Genomic DNA, 21,469 nt, shown 5'->3' on the forward strand with positions numbered 1-21,469 from the left:
AGGTCAGTTTTGCAGGGGTGTGTTGAGGGCAACTCATGGGAGGGGGTTCGAGACAGGTTGCAGAGCTGTCCCAGAGTTGCCCTTGTCTCTCCTTCCCGCTGCTGCTCATGCTCATGAGCTTAGAGATGAGCTTTTCTGCTTTCTGGAGGACATCAGAAAGTCGGTAAAGATTGTTTGACTGCAGCAAATTATGGTTATTTCTGATCTAGGGTTGAGAGACCCATGGTAATTTTTTACAAATAACTCAGGCTCATTTTGCAGAAGTGATTTAAGTACGCAGGAGCCTAAAATTGCATTGCTTGCCAGTACGAGTCATGTCTTCGGTTGCTTGGAAAACAGCCATGAGGCGCTGCTCCTGCTTCGAGGCTACATTATTAATAAGGTAGTCAGTGGTCACCCATTGGGAGGAGAAAGCGAAGGACCGGTTTGTGACTTGGGCAGTCCCACATGCTGTTGGCGTGTGCCTTCTCCCCAGCCTGCTATCCACTGTCGTCATCCTCCTGGCTCCGTGGAGCTCAGCAGCGTCATCCGTTGCGCTCGCATGAGCAAGACCAGGCTGTTCGAGGCCACGTCTGTCGTGGATGAGTGGTGTCTGCTGGACGTGGGTCTGTGGGCTGGAGGCTTGGCCCAATTACTGCCGGTTCCAGTGCTGCGCCGTGCTCTTCGAGAGACCAGACAACTGAACCTGGATAAAATCAGCTTTACAGCTTTGAAGTTTAAGAGGCAAATTTGGGCTCTTAAACGAAGCACAGATGTTTATAAATTCCCTTCCATTGGTCTGGGATAATTAAAATATCCTTAATGAAGTGAGAGCTGAAATATTAAATGCCAGTTTCATATCAAAGATTATTGACACATTATGTAAAATATATAAAATACAAATATTCAAATATTGGGTAAGGGAAAGAAAAGGCTTTTTAAGTCCTCCGATCCAGGTCTGAAAGAGAAATATAGAATTCGGAGAAGGATAAAATGTACTTTATTTCATGCAAGAACTAAATATCAAAGTGCATGTTAAGGAAGTACAGGTGATCCTCATCGTCCTGAGTCAAGAGCAGAGATACGTGTTTCATTTTCCGTGATCTTTGTGTCACACCTTTATGCTATTTTTAATGTGTTTCTAATTTCCTCTTACAGCCTTCCCCATAATATCATCAGTGATCTCTGAAGCTGGGTATATGATCCTTTCTGCCTTTGTCTGTCTGTCTAGGCTAGCTTAATCACTGTATTGATCTCCCCGACAACCTGCCCGTCTAGCAATTTAGACCTCTCTTGTCACTGCGGTACGTGAACGTGTCACAGGAAAAGAGGACTTGTCCTCCCTGTGCTACTCTGCTGGAGGGTGTTTGCTGCTGCCTTTGCTACAGGATGAGTAAATATTAACTTTAAAGCAGCAGTGGCTTTGGGGCATTGTGTTCCTGGCAGGTTAAGTCTTTCAGGTTGCTGAGGGCGTGAGGTTTGTCCAACACAGCTTTTAGGCACCGGCTGGCCTCGGAGGACGTGAGCTGTGCCATCGCGGTGGCCAGGGAGACTTTCTGGTGCTTCCTCACTTGCCCATGCCATAATGCTCTTTTTTTGTGTTTTGCTTTAGAGCAGAAAGGCAAAGCTGATCTGACAGTGACAGAATCCTGTTTGGTTGGTATTGGATATAAACTGTGACTCTGTTTGAGTTTTATGTTGGAAACAAGCCCAGGAAAAGTTGCTGATGGTGTGGAAATACTCACTTTCAACATTTTTGAGAATGATGTTTCTTTTTACTTTGAAAGGGTATTTTTCAATTAATTTTTTTCCATCATATCATATCACATGTACATAGCACGAAATAAAAGGGACCAGAAACCATTCCACATTTCCCCCTCCCCTTTCCACAAATTCTAAATTTTAGGTTAGCATGCCGATTTGAAATGATGCCAGGCTTTGAAATCTGGAAATACTTTGCGAAATGAACTTTTACGTTTAGCATGGCTTTATCTCTCCCCTTCCCAAGGTGGTTACCCTGTAATAGAGGCAGAAAGGACTGGGAGCGGCTGGGATTGAGTTACTGGTTTTATCCCGTGCTGGATGCTCTTCAGTGTGAAGGGAGGAACGTGGCTGGACGGCCGGGGTGTCTGTGTTGTAGCGCAGTGGTCAAACCCAAAAACCCCCTTCGAGCGTGTTGGAGTGCCTCTGCCGACCCTCGGAGGTTTGCAGTCGGGAACACAGTTTGGGTGCTTTGCTTTCCTTTTCTTAGAGGCTTTGTTCAGCTTAGGAAGAAAATTCCTTTGTCCCATGGTGGCAGTGGATATCTCCTCCCTTGCAGAAGGTTTCCCAAGCCTTGCAGATGGACTTGGGGAGGAGGAGAGGTGGGTGCCTTGGGCTGGTGCTGGGTTTGGCCGGCAGTTGAGTGAAAACGTTGGCAGAGTTTGCCGCCTCCGAGGTCTTTGCATCTCTTAGACGCAGTCGGAGTTTCTCCTGCTTGCCGGCGTGGGTGCTGCTGGTCCTGCCAGCTAACTGCAAACAGCTGCTCAGTACTGGCCTCACCAAGATGTCCCCTCAAAAGGTCTTGAAAATGTGGAGACAAAAAAAGAGCAAAAGGAGAAAAGAAAAAAAAAAAGTCAGTCTCGAATACAGACTAGTTTTGATTTATCGCCTGTTGTATAAAATGTAACCTTTGTTTCCTATTTATAATGAGCCTGTAATAACTGGACAGTCAACTTAAACTTTAATGATTTAAACATACTTGTAAACTGTCAAGTCAAGAGTTTGTGAGTGACTATAAACATATGTTGGTGAGCGCTATATGCTAATAAATTCATTATTATGTTGCCCCAGTGGGAAACACGGAGATGGCAGGCTTTTTTTTATGATAGGTCTTTTATTGTTTGTCACATCTGCAACACATTAAGGATTTTGAAGGCAGATAATGTTTACAATAAGGGGGAGGACTGAAAACCTCCCAGCTCAGAGAAGAGCTCATCCTGTTTGTCAATGGAGTAACCGTGAAGCCGTCACCCTGGCCATGCAGCTCTAAAAACAGAGCTGTGTACATATACGTACATATATTTATGCCACACCAATGGCAAATCATGCCTGCAAATAAATTATAGTATTTTCCCCCAAATTACGAGTCAGTGCGAATGTCTTCCAGGCTGTACGACGTAAACATGTGCCCATGCGCCATTGGGATCAGTCGTCCTACGTCGGGCACCCAAAGCAAACGGAGCCCGGGGTGGCTGGCACTTCGCTGCCGCTCCAGACAGCCACCCGCTAATTAGCTCACCTCCGGCATTCTCACTCGAGATGCCACTTATAACTGACGAGCTCGTTGCCAGGAAGCCTGAAAATAAAACATGGGTGCTGGCGAGGCTCCTGCGCTGGGCGGGTGGCTTTAGCAGGCGCTGGGGGAGCAGAGGTGGATGCTTTTCGGGAGGTTTGCAAAGGTGGTGTGGTCCAGCTCACCTGTGTGGGGATGCTGTGCCCCTGGGCATCTCAAAGCTTTGCTGGGAGGAAAAAATGCCGTTTAGTGGCCGGAGCATCACCTGGGGAATGTTCTGAGCGATCCAGCAACTGGGGACGTGGGAGGATGAGGGGAAGATTTACCCTTCCAAAATATCTGTGTTAGGCAGTAACAAAAGTTGTCTTGGGAACAGATGGATTTGGCAGAATTAAGTTGAAATAGTTTGTCCTGGGAAGGGAAGTTGGCCTCATCCCATGAGATGTGTAAGGATAGATGTGTGCAATAAAGATATATAAAGATGGCTCTGCAAGTTTGCGTGTGTAAAACAGCTCCCCTGCCTGGCTGTTCCTGCTGCATAACCTGCAGTTAGTTTTGCCTTTCTGCTCTCCCTTGGTTATTTATAAGGGGGAGTTTGTAGTTCGAGCTCCCAGGGCAGCCCCGAGTTTTCCTGCACCCTGCCCGTTTGCTGCTCCGGCTGCCGCAGCGTGCTGCCAGACCAGCCGGGCAGGCTGGACCTCTGGGCGGGTTTCCAGCAATCCATGCCGTACCCAGGTGCTGGATGAAAGTCAAGATCAGCAGAGTGTGTCCCTTGATTTACCCAGATCTGTAACTCTTTAATAGCTTCTGGCTTGCTGCGCTACTGGTTTAGCCTCTCGGCAGGGCTGTTTTGAGAGCTCTCATCAAATTGCAGGCTTGAACATCGCTGCCTGGGCTGGCCGAGCGTGGTCTCTTCCCGGGTGGAAAAGCTGTGTGTTGATAACCCCTCTATACATGTTACAAAGGCGTTGTTGCTTCCGAAGGGGAACGCAGGCACGTTGCAGAGCAGGTGATGTCTCTGGCAGCCACCTTCCCAGGGAGACGGGGCTGCCGTGTTCGTGTGGGCACGGAGCGGGACCCCGCTGTTTTCTGCCTTGCACCATGTTTTTGGAAGCTGCTCTGAACCCCCGTGAGTTGCAGCTTTCATCCTATTCTGCTTTTAAACATCTCCAAACGTCCCAGGAGACCCTTCCACATTGTAGAGGTCTCGCTGCTGAGATGTCATTCCTGCAGCTCAGCCTTTGGTAACCTTCCTCTCGTCACCCCATTTTCTCCCAGGTTTATTTTTGGAGGTGCTATCAATTTGAGCTCCTTCCCCCTCCCCCGCCATGGCAGGGAACCGGAGATGCCGCTGCTACGATGACATTTGAATTGCTTTTTCACGGGGTGCAAAAGGCTTTTCATTTGGGGAAGCAAACAGGTACCGGCGGGTTTCCCTGCCGAGGCAGTGGCTGTGCGCCGCAGCGTGGGGGGCCAGGCAGGGTCGCTTTGGGTGCAGCCCTCCTGGTTTCTGCAGCCCATTCCTGCGGAAACGTTTCCTTAGAAGTGGGTATTTGTGCTGGAAAAGGGGACGCTCCCAACCTGGGAGCGCTCAAAGTCTGCCAGGGCTCACTCCGTGCTTGCGCTGGGAGGCAGACCAACAGTAGTTAAAATATTTACAAGATCATGCCTTCCCGTCCTTTATCATGGTGATGGCTTCTCTGCAGATGCCTTCAGGGTGCCAGTGTCTGAGTGGCTGGTATCTGTTGATACCGCTCTGCTCAGTTTACTGCTGGGTCTTGGGATGTTCATCTGCCTGCTGAGAAAGACATTTTCAAATACCTGATCAACTTTTAAAATACTCCTCCTGCAGGTGGAAGATGTCCCCATCTGTATGGATTTTGCTGACAGCGTGGGGCCATGTGGCTGTTGTGCCTTCCCACTGTACAGCCTGCAGGCTTGTATTGTCCTACTGAAAAATATCATGCGTACAATATCAATATTTATTGTATGGGGCTCTGCTCAGCCTTCAGCAGAGGTGCCCTGTCCTTGGCTCACACAGCGGGGTGAGCCGTGTTGGCTTGACACAGCATCCTTCCGCTAGTTTTTTTCTATTCTGCTAAAAGCTTTAGGACTTTTAACTATAATTTTTGTAGCAGCAACTTTTTTTTTCCTTTTCTTTTTCCAAAGAGGGTGCTGTTGAACGCTTGACTGAAGCAAGGATAGCAGACGCATACTGTTTTACAAGACATTCATCCTGTCCCAGGGCAAAAAAATGACAAGGCCAAATGTCAGCTAGATTATCCTGATGGAAGAGCTGGAATCGTACCAACTAAAACAGTGCAATAGCTTGATTATTGCTTTTCTATTTCAAGTGTTTGTGTTTGTTGAAATTTCTCCTTTTAATGAAGATTTGGTTGGAAGTCAAGAATTCTTTGTCACTGTCCAAATACAAGCTAGAAGATGGAGAGGGAGTCACATGTAGCAGTTGGCTGAAGCTCTAATTGAGTGGCAAGTTCATTAATTCACTTTTGACGTCAGCAAAAATGATTTTTTTTTTAATTGACAGACTGGGAAAATTATTGGTGGCTTTCAGAGATGGGCTTGTTTATAGCATCCTTCAGCTGGCTGTTTGTGCTGCTGTGACTCTTCCAGGCCTCCCATTGTACATAATGTATACATTTTGAAGGGTTCTTGTAACTTCTTGTGCTGTGATTTTCTCCAAAGAAACAGGAAGTCCACAACTGAAGAGCTAGAAATTCATCTATCAGAATAAGTTTGCACTTTGAGAAAAGCTACATATGTGCAAAACCATCTATGAAATCAGCAAGTAAATCTACTGGACATATTAATCCCACGGTCCTATTTTTATGGTTTCAATTTTTTTTATTTTTTAATTTTTTTTAACTTTTTCAGTGTTGTGCTTACAGATTGCAGATCCAAGTCCATCTGAGCAATTTGTATCTGGTATTTTTAGGAGCTGAGTTGCACTGCCTCTGTCCATTCTGACCCAAAGCAAGGAATGATGTACCGGGTTTTTTAAAACAGGATCAGTGGAGGGCATATAAATCCCTGATATCCTCATATCCATAAATCACATGCATCACATTCCCAGTGTGAGCAGACATTGGCCTAAATCCTTCTTTGTGAAGCCCAGATGAAGCCCTTCTTCATCAGCACAGATGAAGCTGGTCCTTGGGCTCAGTATAAGGTGGCTGGGTGAGGTTGAAGGGTTGGAGACACACTGAAGGTCAGATGAGATGATGCTTCTGCTCTTACACTGCACAAATGCACAAAAGTCTTTCTGAATCTATGATCACCTATCAATCCCAGGTGTTTCTAATGCCATTCTGCTGGCAAAAGGTTTATCCTCTGTTCGGGTTGCAAGTTTGAATAACAGCTTGTATTATGCCAGAGCGTCTAAGGAGATACTTTTCAGCAGTGTAATTTGGGAGCTCATGTATCTTTAAGTTGTTACCGAGTGCAGCATTTTACATGACTGAACGCATCAAAACAATTTCAAGTATGCAGAAATCTGCCCAGTTGCAATAGTGATAGTCATATTTGTCTTTAAAGGATGATGAATCTGTTTTTCTGTGGCTGAAAACACATGAATTCTTCCCAAGCTGGGAAACTCAATTCCTGACTCGGATACAAACTTGCTTTTCCTTTTGTGCCATTTTTCGTTGTGGAGAGACAAAATAGTTTAACTGTATTTCTTTTTAAGGGACGACAATAAAGGAATATTTCAGACAGAAGCAGACCAGGTGCTACTTGCTAATGGACCGACAAGATAACCTTACTCTGATAGTCAGGGCATCGTATCTGCGCAGTTTGTCGTACAAAGAGAGGTTTGTCTGTGAGCCTGATAACAATATAACGTGTTGATTGACTTTTCACATAGGAGAGGGTGCCCCTTTCATGAGTGGCTTGGCTTTTACTAATGCCTTACTGCAGGTAAGCTGATAAGAGCGATTACGGGAATGTAATAAATGAGGCTGTAGGGTGCAGCCCCGCTCGGTGTTGCAGGAGAGGGCTCTTGCCCCGGAGCGTGTCCCAGCTGTCCCGGCCGATGCATGTGCCCAGAACTCATGTTGGTGTGCTGGCACTCAGCTGCAAAACATCCTGGAGATGTCCTGTGGGCACGGGGCTGGCCCATTCCTCTCTTGCCCCGTGGCTGCCATGGCTCCTGGTCTCAGAAAATGGGGGATGCGCCCTGCATGAAGAAGGGCTGCCTTCTCTCCTGGCAGCATTTCCACTCCTCTGCACTCCAGGACAGGCTGGTTCAGCTGCGATTCCTTCCCTGTGGACTGCTGGATCAGTGTACCTCACTGCATTGTCTTTAGCCCTGATGCAGAGCAAAGACAGGTGGGTGCTGAGTGCCCATATTAGCTCATGGTCCTTGGGAGCGTGCTGCAATTTGTCATATCTGCTTATACTTCAGGTGACTTTGACCGCTTGGGCACCACTGAAGCGGAGCAGACACGGGAGAGCACTATAGCTGAGCTACTGCTCAGTGGTCCTCAGAAACCACAGCCTTCAGCTGAATACAAGACTGGGGTCAGCAAGACTGGGGTCCTTTGGCACACACCACCATGATGCTGGGGATTTGGCTACAGGCAATGGCAATGATTGAACGGGAGGAACGTCATGCGGTGGGGACACACAGAGGTTACATGGAGTCAAAGTCACAAGAAGACAAATTCACAGAACTAAGGTCCATCAAGGGCTCTTAAACACAGCTTGGCTCGAGATGAGCTTGACATGAGTCTGCCCAGAAAGCGCCTTGGGGAAATACAACTATGTGAATAACCGGAGACACAATTAACATTGGGCCAGGTGGCCCTGTCTCATTGAAAGGGTCTAGGAGAGGGTCCTGGGCTCTCAGCTGTGGCTGCTGCATTGCTGTCCATCATCTTGCCCTGAGGGACATGTCCAAGAGAACAGATGACGTTTCAGGTGGACCATGGAAGCCACCACTTATTGGAAAACTTTTGGATACAACTTTCAGAGCACTCTTGAGCTCTAAAGGGAAGAAGATGGGAAATGCTGAAATTCTCCAGACTGCCTTAAAAATCCTGACCTCTCGGTTCCCCTCTTCAAATTTGAACAAACGTGTTTGTTTTTACATAGGATATTGCGGTGATGACCTAGCAGTGCGAGTTGCAGTGTTGCATTATGGCAGCAACCAAAGGCTCTGGGGAGCTGGTGTTTACTTAGATGTGGTTGAGTGAGAGCCTACATGGCAGCCATCTCCTTACCCGGGATCCAACAGGTTCTTACTTGCTGCAGACGGGAGCATCGCATTCTTGAAAATTAGTTTTTACATCTTTCTATAAATATAAGCGTATGTATCTATGAACTAATCAAGCCTGACTAAATGAAGCTGTGAGTTAAATATCTGGAAGATGTCTGGAGCTTTCCAAACAGTGATGCTCCCTGGAAAGTCACGGGTTGTAGCCTGGGTGGAGGAAAAGGTATTGCCTGAGATGAGGCTCTCAAGATGAAATCAATGGAGAGACCATGCTGGACTCGTGCACAGGCCTGATCCTGGAGCCTGGCGCTGGTGGCTGATGGTCTCCAGCAGAAGGAAACGCAGATCTGCCCAGAAAGCAGCCTGTCTTTTTAGTCCTCGCCAAAAAGATATCAGAAAGAGGGAAAGGGATGCTCCTCCAGAGAAATCCCTCAGGACTCATTGGTTTTAATCCACATTTCTTTCCCTCTTCTCCCCACCCCTTGCTTTGCAAGTGAAAATAGTGTGCGTTTGGGTCTGGGCTGCAAATCACTCATCAGTCGGTGTATTACCGGGACACGATCGGTTACTGAGTCAACACTGCTCTGTGCGCTCCAGAAACGGGGGATTCATCATCCGTCAGGACGAAGCTCTCTCCGATCGTTGTGTGTTAGCTGTGACCCGTGCACGCACATCTGCCGGGGCCGACACCAGGAGTAACATGAACTGAACCAGGTGTGTCCATCCGAGCGCTGGCTCCCCTGATTCCCAGGTGGACCTCCAGCAGATCCCCGGCCCCTCGTGCAGTTGGGATGGATGAGCTGTGAACTGGAGGAGACATGTCCTCCTTCCCACGCGGTGGCTGCCGGCGGGCTGCGCTCTGCCTCCACCATCCATCCCCGGCCCCGGCGGTTTCCAGGGCTTTCGTGGCTCTAAGGAGAGCCTAGCTGGCTTTCCTCCATATCAACAAATTCAGGCAGCCGAGCGCTTCTGAAGTTCGCCGGCCTTGCCAGCTTTTCTGAGTCTATGGTGCATCTCACTTGGAGCAAAAGTGGCTTGACCCCAAAATTTAACCTCCCCTCATGTTGTTTTTAGGGCAGGTTGGAAACTTTCTGACGGGAAGACTTTGTGTTGGAAAATACCTCTCTGCTGGAACTGGGATGCAACGAAGCACGCTGGGGTTTTGGATGGGATTTTTTTGTTTTGGAAATAAGTTGAAACATCTTTCTCTGCTCCTGCAGCAGGGAAATGCAGCAGCAGCCGGCTTGCCCACGCTGCAAGGTAATGCTGTCAGCTTTCACTCCAGAGCGGCTTCTTGTCTAAAAGTCTGCTTGAGATTACATTTTTAATTATACCACAGAAAAGAATGAAATCCAAATGAATTGACTGGACTTTGTTGGAGTGGTATGTCAACTTGCCCTTTTTTTTTCTTTTTTTTTTTTTTTTTTTTTTTTTTTAAACAACAGAAAATTTGGCTGAGTTTTGCCTTTGTTCTGCTTTGGAGCAGTAGCACATTCTCTGTTTTCTGTGGGAATGGAAATCTGGCGTTTTGACCAGCTTCTGTTGTTTCAGAAAATGTCTTCAATGGTATTTGGGGCTCTCGACAACATCTTGCTGTCTGTTCCTGGTTTTCCTTCGCTCTTTGCTTCCTGCGGGACCTGGGACGATGCTCTGCCCTTCCCTGCCATGGGAGGCTGGGTCTGCGCCCAGTGCGGATCTTGAAGGCAAACCCAGCCCAAGGACGTCACCTGCCAGCAGCACCTTTCCTTTCCCACACCTTCCTTCCTCCGAGGGCCCTTTCTGCAGCCGGGAGCCGGTGCCTGAAGCGCTGCCCTGGGGCTGACTCTTTGCTGGATGCTGAAGGACCCTGTGCACTGCTGCGTGCCCAGGGTGCTGCTGCGTCCCTTGGCTGGCCGCTCCCGTGGTGGTTATACGCCATGGTGTGCAGGGACACACGTATTGTGGTGGCAGGTACTGCTGGCTGCTGTGGGACCTCACTGGCTGCGTTGGGTTCGGCAGCTGGACAGACTGCCAGGGCATCTGTCACCATCTGAGCCCAGCGCAGGAGTCCCGGCAGGATTTCTAAAATGTAAATTACAACTGCAATGTGATACACATCCTTTTTCTCCCCCCCCCCCCCCCCCCCGCCCTTCCTGTTTTAATTCAATATCTTGAGTCTCTGTAAAATTGTTGGACTCGAAGCTATTTTGGAGTTGCTTGTGTCCCATGGATACTGGAGATGCTTCCTGCATGGGGAGGCAGACATCTGCTGCAGCCTGTTTTTGGACTTTTTTTGTGTTAGGCAGACTGCAGTTGGCAGGTGGGAGCCGGTGGTTATTATCAGAGTCTGAGTAATATCCTCTGCCTCCCTGATAAATCTCCACTGGCTGCACTGCAGCTTCGGTATGTTCATGCGTCCTGTTCTGGTTCTGTGTAGATCATTCCAGTAAAAAATAAATAAAAAAAAAGTGTGCTCCCCAAAGTCATCACAGAACACAGCCTGCAATATCTCTTCCTCTTCCCTTGTCCACATAAATCATCTGCTAAGGCAAGCGCAAAGAATGTGAAAGAATGCGTTTATACCCGAAACGCTCTTCTCTCCCCTTCCCTCTAAGGGCAGACTTCCCCACTTGTGCTCCGGTGTCTGTTGGCAGGGAGCATCTGATGTGCTGTCGCCTTTGATTTCCCTTCCTGGCACTTGTAGCTTTATTTCTGCCTTTGCAAAGGCTAAAAGAGGCTCAAGGTCCAGAGGAGGGCCACGAAGATGATCAGGGGGCTGGAGCACCTCCCGTATGAGGACAAGCTTGAGAGCGTTGGGGTTGTTCAGCCTGGAGAAGAGAAGGCTCCGGGGAGACCTTATAGCAGCCTGCCAGTGCTTAAAGGGGGCCTACAGGGAAGATGGGGAGGGACTCTTTTATCAGGGAGTGTAGTGATAGGACGAGGGGTAACAGTTTTAAACTGAAACAGGGTAGATTTAGATTAGGTATTAGGAAGAAATTCTTTACTGTGAGGGTGGTGAGGCACTGGAACAGGTTGCCTGGAGAAGTTGTGGATGCCCCATCCCTGGAAGCCTTCAAGGCCAGGTTGGATGGGGCTCTGGGCAAGCTGGTCTAGTGGAAGGTGTCCCTGACCATGGCAGGGGGGTTGGAACTAGGTGATCTTTAAGGTCCCTTCCAACCCAAACCATTCTATGATTTTATAAGGTGCGCCCAGCATCGTGCAGCTGACAGCAGCTGTGCATGGCCACCTCCCTGCAGCTGCTGCGTGGTCTGTCCGTGGGTGCTTTTGCCAATGGAGCAGTTTTTCAAGATGTGGGGCCAGTGGCAGATACATGGTGTGGGGGGGTCACAGCGGTACCCTGGTGCTTTCGGGGGAGGCGTTCGTCCCGGATGAGCAGGCTGTGCCGGGGCAGCCGCTGTGGCTGGTGCAGGGAGTGAAGGCTTTGCATGTGCTGCGTTCCCCTCCTGGGCTCTGGTGGGACGTTCCTGCCCGGCTGTGGGCTTTGGTGGCAGTCAGAAAGCTTTGCCCTGGTGAGGTGGTGCACGCATGTCCGGGGCAATTTTGGGTCTTGCAGCTCTTGTGGGGATGGAGGTCCTGAATCTGCCCTCTCCAGGCATCTCCTTGCCCTTTTTAATGCCCCCTTCCCACCTCCCCGTTTGCTTTATTTAACCCAGAAGCATCGGGGGATGTTCTCCAGCCACTCCAGAAAATGACGCTGAATGGTTTCTCCTGGGCCCTAGACCGCTGCCCAAGATCTGCCAACCCTTGTATTTCCAGTGAACAAATACCAGCTGGTGGGTCAGGTTTTGATCTTGGAGGTTCGGCTGATGTCTTTCCTTCTATTTTGCTTCTCCGAATGTTTTTAATGGCAGCACTGAGTGGCTGAAGGCAGCAGAGGTGGTACGGCACTGTGGGCAGAGGCAGGTCTGGTGCAGCCTGGCGTCCCCAGCTACGAGTGTCCCCCACGCACAAATAATTCCACTGAACTCGGCCCTTGGGTGCGTGTGGAGTGGGGCACCGGCTTAAGTATCTTGCTGATACTTAAGTGTCTGCTGGGCCAGATGCTTAATGCTATTAGCAGACGCTAAATAGGTTGGTCTTATTTAGTGGCTTTAATTTATTAAATCAGGCAGCAATACTCTTGGAAAAGCAGTGCCGGAAAAGGGAGCAGAGCGAGCTGTAAGTTTCCAATTTCTGCTGGATCAGGCCCCTGGAGATCCGTGTGATCTGGTGCATTGGAGGCAATGCTATTGCAGTGACTCATAAACAGATGTGCCCAATTTACATTGCAGCTTAATACCTTTGTTTAAAAAAAAAATGTTTTTTCAAGACAAATGTGTTAAAGCAGATGTTTCCAGTAAAACAAATACTTGTGTGATTTACAAACAACTTCCCACCGCCAGAACTCATTAGAAAATGTGGAAAAAAGAAAAATGGTTCTGTGTACCAACAAAAAGATAAAGTAAAATCGCAAAATAAGGACATAGCAAGGAGGTATTTCTACATGTTGAACAAAAAGAACTGCTGTGCTTGGGTTGGGAAGCAAGAGGCTTGAGAGTGATTTTGGTTGCTAATAGCAGTAAGACTAACCCTGACCAGTTGCATACATTATGGAGCAGAAACCTGTCTGTAAAAATACTTAACCAGGTCCTGTTATGTGGGGTACGGGGTAACTGGGACCACTGTGTGGCATTGCCCAGAGGTTCCTAAATCACTGCCATCCCATTGAAACCTACAGTGGGGGACTGGACGGCTGCAGGATTGCACTAACCCTAAAGCAAAGCAAACAGATGCAGCCCCTATAGCAAGCCCTGTTCTGGATGATCCCTCCCTGGGCATCTCCCCCTCTGCATCCCCCAGCTGGGGCTGGGAATTACTTTCTCTGCCTCTGCCTTGACCTGCAGCTCAGGCTTTCCAGGGCCGTGCAAACCCACAGTGTCTGCGTTTCCCCAGGGGGCTGTGCAGGGCTGTGTCCATCCACCTGCTCCTCCTAGTTTTTGGGAGGCAAAGGCAGGCATGTGCTGAGAAACTCTTGTCATCTCTGGTCTCTTTGGACCCACTTTCTGCCCAGCTCCATTGCGGGGCTGCCGTCCCACAGTGCCTGCAAGCCCGGCACTCGTGTTACATACAATTTGACACCCCATGTGGTCTTAATGGATTTCCCAGGCTGCAGCTGCAGCACAGCCAGCACTTTTTGTTAGCTGCAGGGACTGGCAATCCCCCTTTGCCTTCCAGCTCTCCGCTGCACAGGTATCATACTTTTTTAATGCACTTGTCACCTATTTTATCCGGGCATTTGTTGCTAAAGAAACAGTGGCAGTGGATGTTTGTGGGTCAGCCGGCTGCTTGTCGAAACCCACCATTGCTTGGCACCTGTGCCCTGGGCAAATGGCTTGACCAACTTCTGAGAAGACATGAAGTCATCCAGACAGGTGACCACAGCATCGTAGCTTCAGCCTCTGCCTCTGCCTGCAGCTTTGCTGGAGTATCATGTGAGGCCTCCGCAGTGACCGAGGCTGCACGAGTCCCATGCGATGTGTGTGGGTTTGACCCAGCGAAGGATGCTGCAGCAAGGGTGGTTTCTGGAGCATCTCAAAGCACCCGTGCATGTCAGGGTGCCTTCCCGTGGCTCCGCTGACAGAGCTGCTGGGGTTGTCTCTCACAGCTGGATGGGTTGGGAGGATGGGCAGAAAAAGGCAGCCTGGTGGTCTTCTGCAGCCTGTCCCAGCCGGCAAGGGGTGACACAGCAGCCCGGCAGCCAGCGGCACACAAGGAAGCAGCAAGGATGATTTGAGGAGCTTCTGTTGCTTCTTGGTGGACAGACAGGGGATGTCTCATCAGGGCTGCAGGTTCATCATTATGAAAAATGACCCACTAGCATCAGAGACCTGCTGGGGTGTCCTCAGAAATAGGGGCTGAGCAGGTGCACTGAAAGAGGGCTGTGGGACAGGACTGCTCCTCGCCCTCCCTGCTCCCTGGTGTGCCTCTGGTTTCCGTGCCTTGCCATAAAGTGTTTTCGGAGCAAAACCTTCACAGGGGGACTTGCTGGGACGTGTCCAGAGGAATTAAAAGCATCCCAGGAGGAGGAGGCTGCTGCTGCAGAACATCTCAGGGTGCTCAGAGGTGCTTTTCACAGCTTGCCCATCAGCGCTTGTGAAGCCTCGTTGCAACTTTGGCTCAGTTTTAGCCATTAGTGAATGGAGGCTTGCACTCGGCTCTCGGGAACCATGAGGCTTCAGTGCTTAATTAATCTCTGCAAAGTAGAGGGCATAATTAATGCCTGCAGTGTGCTTTGAGACCCTTGGGTGAAAGGCAGCGTGCAATCGCTGTGCTTTGCCTTTCCAGAGCAAAACCACTCGGTTGGGTCTGTCAAAATCATCACTGGCCGGTAGCACGTGCCATGCGCAGCCATCCCGGGATGTTTTGGGGATTTTTGGTCTCTGCTGGTGCTGTCTCGGGGAGGGCCATGGGCAGATGTAGCCCAACACATCTATCCCCTCCATGCTGCGATGCTCCCCGACTGGTGCAAATTGTCATGGGGACATGGAGCCGAGTGGAGAAAACATCTCCCCTCGCTCCTTAAAAAGGGGACATCTCCATCTGCTTTCCTGGTGTTTCTACACAGGCTTTTGTAATTTTTTCCTGAAATGCCTTTGTTTTTCAGCCATTTCTTCAAACAAAGAGGGAAAATCGCCACTAGTTGTTTAATGTTGGTTTTAGATTAAACCATCCTGCAAAGACTAAGCAAACTGGGTAAAAAAATGAGCATATTTTGGTAGCTTAAGGACAGCCAGGCAGATTCCTTCCTGATATCTGTAAAGCTTTTTTTTTTTCTCACTGTCAGCATTGTTTTTGTGGGTGTTAAACATAAAGGAGAGGAGAACAGATTGCAGGTACGTTGAGTTCCAGCACAATCAACTGTCATTATTTAAAGAAGATGCTTTTAACCAAGTCTTTAAAATTACCTTCTCATTTATCAATTGTCAGGTGTAAAACTGCACGTCATACAGAATTGTTCCCTGTCACACGCCGTCCTGATGCCGTCGCACCCGCTCACGCTTTGGGTGATCCGCAGACATTTTACACCACTTGCCAGCGAGCATTAACAGAAATAAATTAACGCTTTAAAAGTGTAAATGTTGTATTTCATAGGAGTCAGGCAGGATATTTGGAAGGGAAAGAAATGTAAATAAAATGAAATTCTTAAGCAAGATTACTGATATGACAGGACTAAAGAGCTTGGGATTCTGTGAAAAGTGCCTCTTTTCATCCCTCTAGTAAGTCCATTACTTGCACTCGGGAATATTTTAAGGTCCTTTTCATGCTGAATCTGGAGTTGAGCATGCTTTGCATTTCAAGCTTTGTCTATGAATCAGTAGAAGCCAAAGTTATTTCTGCTTTAAAATAACAGGAGCAGGGAACAGCTAATCTCTTTTCATTCTGAGTCCTTACATTATTTTACTGGACAGAGTTTGTGTTGGCTACAAAACAGGGCATTCACAAAATCTATGAGAAGGAATTTAGTCTAAGAATGAAGCCTAGATTGCAGTATGCATAAAGACTCCTTCTCCTAAGGCCATTAAGAAATTCCAAATCTGAGCTATTTTGAACAGTGACATTAAATTAGCCTTGCTAATTCCAGTAATTCAAGCCGATAGCTGAGTTTACAAATCTACTAGATGAGGCCTTCCCATAATTACAATCTCAATGTGCTTTTCAGCTAAGGTGAGTTGGCACAAAAAAAGATAAATAAATAAAAGGGGGGAAAATGCTCTTTCTGTTCTGGCTTTTGAGATTAGTATCTCTAAAGAACAGTTAACTGGCTGTATTGCGCCAATAAGACGTCCCCTGTCCTGGACTGGTAAGTTCATTTTGCCTCTAACATGCAAGTGAAATGCAGAAAAGAGACTGGATTTTTCCCTGCTTTGTTTTTTCTGTTGTCTCTTTTCAAAGAAGCATTGATGCTGCTGGTGCTTGTAGATCGGTTTTTAGTTGTTTATTTACAGGTAGTAATTCCTACTGGGAAAAGAAAGAGTCTAACTGTGTTACCCTCTTTTGTGGGGGGAAAAAAACAACCTTTGGTGGATACATTCACGTTAGAGCAGGTGGAGCAACAATACAAAGCAGCAACCCCCTTATTCCTCTGGAGAAGAAGTTGATTTCCAGATCCTAACACAGCTAGACGTTCCCAGAGTGATGGAAAGGTTTTGAGGATATGTTTTCAAAGCCATAAGGCACGAAAACATGAAACAAATAAAAATTGAGTGTGTTATTTAAAAGGGTGTTAATTTTATTAGAACTGAGCTGGGCTAACGTAAGGGCGAGCGTAAGTATTCACATCAGCACTTAACTCGGGCTGCAATGTTCATAAAATGTCCCTTTGATCAAGCTGTAAGTGTTTTGATCCTCATTCTATGAGCATCATTCAAAGTGACCTAACTGTAGCTCCAAACAGGCATCTGCAGCTGCAGAAATCCTTGAGCAATAGCAGGTCAGGAACTGGAATGCATACTCTGCCGGGAATGCTAATATTGCAATCTTTTTTTGTTGTTGTTCCAAATAAGAATGAAAGCACAAAAACTCGTGCGAAATAAAAATTCCCAACAGAAAATTGTTCTGCCACCATTGACTGTGGATACTTGAGTCAAAATATTAAACAAAATGCTGATTTTAATCTATCAGAATAATAATGGCATGGCTGATAAATATTTTGATATAATTGGCACATGAGTGTTTGGCCTTTCTCCCGTTGATAATGTTGTCACCACTGGCACAGCCAAGTGAAACATCTTGATTTTTAGAAGACCACCCTGATGTAAGAGGACGTTTTTCTGCTGGGGTCCCGCAGGGCTGGGTGCAGCTCCTGCAGCTCACAAAGCCGCGGCAGCACGTTGCACTGGCCCGTAGAGCCTGTTTGGAAAAGGGATGGACCAAAAAGTGTGCAGGAGGCTGGCAGGCATCTCCTCCTCTCCCTCATGCAGGCAGATTTCCTACTACTGATGTGTGTTGCCTGTAGGCTCCGGTAAATGCAGCAGATAGTGGCCCAAAACAGTATTTAGGGCAAAATGAGGTAGAAACAGCTGTGCTGTTTTCAGGGGCTGGAGGGAGCTGCTGTCGCTCCCCGAGGCCGGGGTGATGGCCAGGGAGGAGCGCGGCAGGGTGGTGCAGGGCACGAGCCCATCTCTTTTCCATTTCTGGGAGGGTGGGAGAGGAGGGAGGCTGAAATGCAATTCTTGATTTCCAGGAAACTTTTATCTCTAATCTCTGTAATCCGTTTTAGAGAGGATTTTGTATTTTTCAAGGGATTTACAAACTGGATTACATAGCCTTTTTATTTTGATTTTCCACCACAATTGTGACATTCCTGAGACTGAGCTGTGAGTGCCAGAGATAGGACGGAGGGGGAGGCATTCGTGGACTTGGACCTCGGAGTCCTCTTGCATTGTCATCTCCTTGTTTTGCTGCTCAGCTGATACCTGCTCGCTGTGCTGATGGATGTGGCCCCAGAGCAATTTGGATGCTCCGACGTGAGCTGCGCGGCCAAGTCCCCCATACCCTCTGTGGCTGCACATACGAGCTGACCCGGGGAGGTGCTGGGCAGGAGCCCAGGGCCGATCCCCTCCCTCCCTTGCTCCCTTCTCCTGAGGTAGGAACAGCCAAGGTAGCCTCCCTGAGCTCCACCATGGTCCCAGCTGCAAGCACTGGTTTGACGAGGTCCCAGCTGTGGGTCCCCAAGCATGATGGGGAGCCCCTTGGCCCCCAGGAAAGAGCAAGCATGAAGAGATGGATCCAGCACAGCCTGAGCACCGCAGCCGCGGTGTCCTGGTGCTCAGCTGGGATGACGCCAGGTTTACCGTCGGAGCTGCTGCTACCATCCAGCTCTGTCTTTCGGTGCTGTCGTTCCAGCAATGCTTTGGGATTGGGGTTTGCTCTCAGTCCTGGAGGGAGGCAGGGAGCAGGAATCAGCCCCAGTTTTGCCTCAGATGTTATGCGCACCCGGTAAGCAGCTGGGTTTAATTTGGGTCTTTCTCTGCAGCCGTGCAGAAGGCAGTGCAGAACCAGGTCCTGGTTTCAGACTACAGCGGCTGTTCCTGGGGCTCCTTCCAGCACACAGCACAGGGAACATGACCTGAAGCTGTTAAAAAGTTCCAGCCTATGAACCCAACTCTTCTTTTTCTATATAAAGTGGGAAAGTCAGGTATGGTGATGTTTCCCAGGGCCTCCTGCATTACCCCATTTTTATAGGCTGAAGTCACTTTAATGTTGTTTTAATGCAGAGCCAGGATTTTATTTATTTATTTATTTATTTATTTTAGCAGCTTAATGCAATTAAAAAAGCCGGCCAGTACTGTAGCCTCTCAGTTCCTTCCCTTGGCAGGGCTCTCACCTCAACCTGTGCTCTGCAAATGTTCCTCCAGCACGATCGGGGGAGCTTGCTCGCCTTCCACGCCGGTGATCCCAGGCACTGTAAGAGCATAAAACCTCGGGCAGTTTCTCCAGGAGCGGAGGCAGGCTGAGCAGATGTGTGTGAACCGCCATGCCTGAGCCTACCTGCCGGCTCTACCTGTGGGCTGAGCAGGTATGTCTCTGCCCAACCCAAATTCTTGGGTTATGACCCAAAATCTCACTCCAGATGTTTTCCTTGGCATCATGGGTTGTAGCCTGGTGGAGTCTCTGTCAGCTTGATCCCTGGGCTGGGAGTGCTGCTCAGGTCCTTTCTTTACATGCGTGCTCAAGGAGCGAAACACCAGACACCTTTGATTTTTCTTTTCCTTACAAGAATAAGAGAATGATGGATGTCCAGGGATTTTTGACTAAGTGTAGACATTGCACAAAGTCCTTGAGCCCTTCTGATCGAAGGGGCATGTTTCTGGTTGCCTACTTGGAGCATCAATGCCACAAACCCTGGTCTCCGTGGCCTGGGCCCCATTCAAGTCTAGTTTCCGCACACGGTGAGTCACAAAGGAAGATGTCAGATGTTCCCGGGTGCTGTAACACCACCATGGGTTTTCTGATCAAGCATTGAGAAACATCCTTCTGCCTTGAGGGCTGCTTTTAGCAGCTGGCATCTGGAAGGCAGGGATCATTGCCGTTCTCCTTAGGACTGTGTCTTGGCGGGTCTTGCTAGTACATGAATGTCACTAAATGTCCTGAGCTTGGAGAGTTGAAGGCCAGCAGGTAGCAAGCAAGAGCTGCCTGTCCTGGTCACGCTGTAGCAAAGAGCTTTTGGGGGAGCAAAGATGAAGGACAAAATTTCAGTTTGATGTGATGATGATGTTTTTGGTCATTAGAGGAAATCTGAAGCTTTTTATTTTGCTCTGTTGTCACTGGGAATGTTACCTCCCAAAGTCAAGACTGTCCTGAGATGTCTCAGGTGACAGCAGAGTGATCAGAAGGGATCGCTTTGTGGGTTTAGACCTTGAAGGTCTCCAAAGAGGGAGAGGGTGACTCCATGTCTGGGTGGGCTGAGATACATGGGGGATCTGCAGGAACATTGCTTGACCCAGTCCTATATTGCTGCCTCATAAATCACTTCACTTCCATTCATGCTCTTCTGTTTCCAGCTTTTCCTCTTTTTCTTTCTTGACTCCTGCCTTTGTGGATGCTTTTGGCTGTCCATGATTAGCTCCCTATTTTTCAGTTCTTCTCTCCTAGTTCCGTTAGGTAGCAGCTCTTTTTCTGGACAGTACAGCTGGATATCAGACTGGGGCATGCTGCTTCATCATCAAAGTACAAGGACTCCAGCACTTCCAATTAATAATGCTAATGAGATTTGTTAATTTTTAATAGATTACATGAGCACATTTTGCTAAACATGGTTTTGTGGCTCTGCTCTGTGAGTACAGTTCAGAAAGTCTTTCACTTGCTGCCAAAGGGAAAATGATTAATGCAATTGCAGATGCCAGATTCTCTTCAGGGTAAATCTACAGCACACGAAGGAGCAAAAAGGAATTTAATGAGTACATTTTCAAAGTAAACATAAGCCCAGGTCATAAATGATAGCCCTTTCTCGCCACCAGCTTCTGGCCAAGGTGGGGTGGAGGAGTAGTCGCTTGAATTAGGGTCATGGTGCAGCCCCTCTGCCCATGCCATGTGATGTGTTGGGTTTTTGGAGGTGTTTTGTCCCTTTGCCCCATTGAAAGCTTGAGGACATCTGTGGACGAGACTTTTGTGGTAGTGCTGGAGGTTAGGGAGCCGGGGTGCGCGTACTGGCTGCCTCGCAGGGCTTATGGCCGATTGCCTCATGTACCCCGAGCAGCACCTGGTTGCATCCCCTGGTGTGGGGCTGAGCTGGAGCTTCCTCACCTCTCTGTGCTAGATTACTTGGTCCCCCCAAATCAACCTAGTTGCTACCCTCCAGATTGTTTTAATCCTGGGGGAGCTTCCCCTGAATCGGTGCTGGTTTTGTGGTGGTGCCTGTGGTCTTTGGGTCGCTCGCAAACACAGCGGCACACTGGCAGCCAGGATGTGTCAAAGAGGCGAGCGGGGGAAAAGTCTTGGTTTGCAAATCAGCAATCCCAACCCGATTCCCTTGGGTTTCTGCCCAGGAAATTGGTTTTACTGCTCACTGCTGAGCCACGCCAGGCTCCCTTGGCCACGTTGCCGATGGCAGTGGGATGGTGTTGAGCTGGGTTTTTTCTTCTTTTTCTTTCCAAATCTGTATTGCCAAGAGCCACACCTCCTAAATTGCTGCGGAGGAGGTGGAAAAGCAGAGGCACAAGACCATGCACATGCTGCACATCCATCTCGGTGATCTCGCAACTGTGCCAACACAAGCATCGTGGCCAGCCCCGGCTCAGCGCTTTAATTATGCACCGGCAGGGCCGCACCTATGGCGGGGCTGTTGCAGCTCGTTGCGCAAGAAGACAACTGGCAAACCTGTTGGTGCTCCAGGATTTTAGTGGTAATAAGCCAGAGGGCAAAACCTCCCTGGTGAGATGAAACTGTGCTTGGCTGGGTGTTTGGAAGAGTTTACGGTCTTTTGGAGAAGGAGAAGGTTGGGG

The 21,469-nt window shown here is 48.6% G+C and overlaps 1 protein-coding gene across 1 annotated transcript in view; it reads left to right on the plus strand.

Annotated features, from left to right (window-relative positions):
- GPC3 (glypican 3) overlaps nucleotides 1–21,469 on the plus strand; it is a 153,992-nt gene that overhangs the window by 126,275 nt on the left and 6,248 nt on the right. The gene's annotated exons all lie outside the window — the stretch shown is intronic.

This window comes from Ciconia boyciana, chromosome 12 (genome assembly GCF_034638445.1).
Source record: "Ciconia boyciana chromosome 12, ASM3463844v1, whole genome shotgun sequence".
Taxonomy (NCBI): Eukaryota; Metazoa; Chordata; class Aves; order Ciconiiformes; family Ciconiidae; genus Ciconia; species Ciconia boyciana.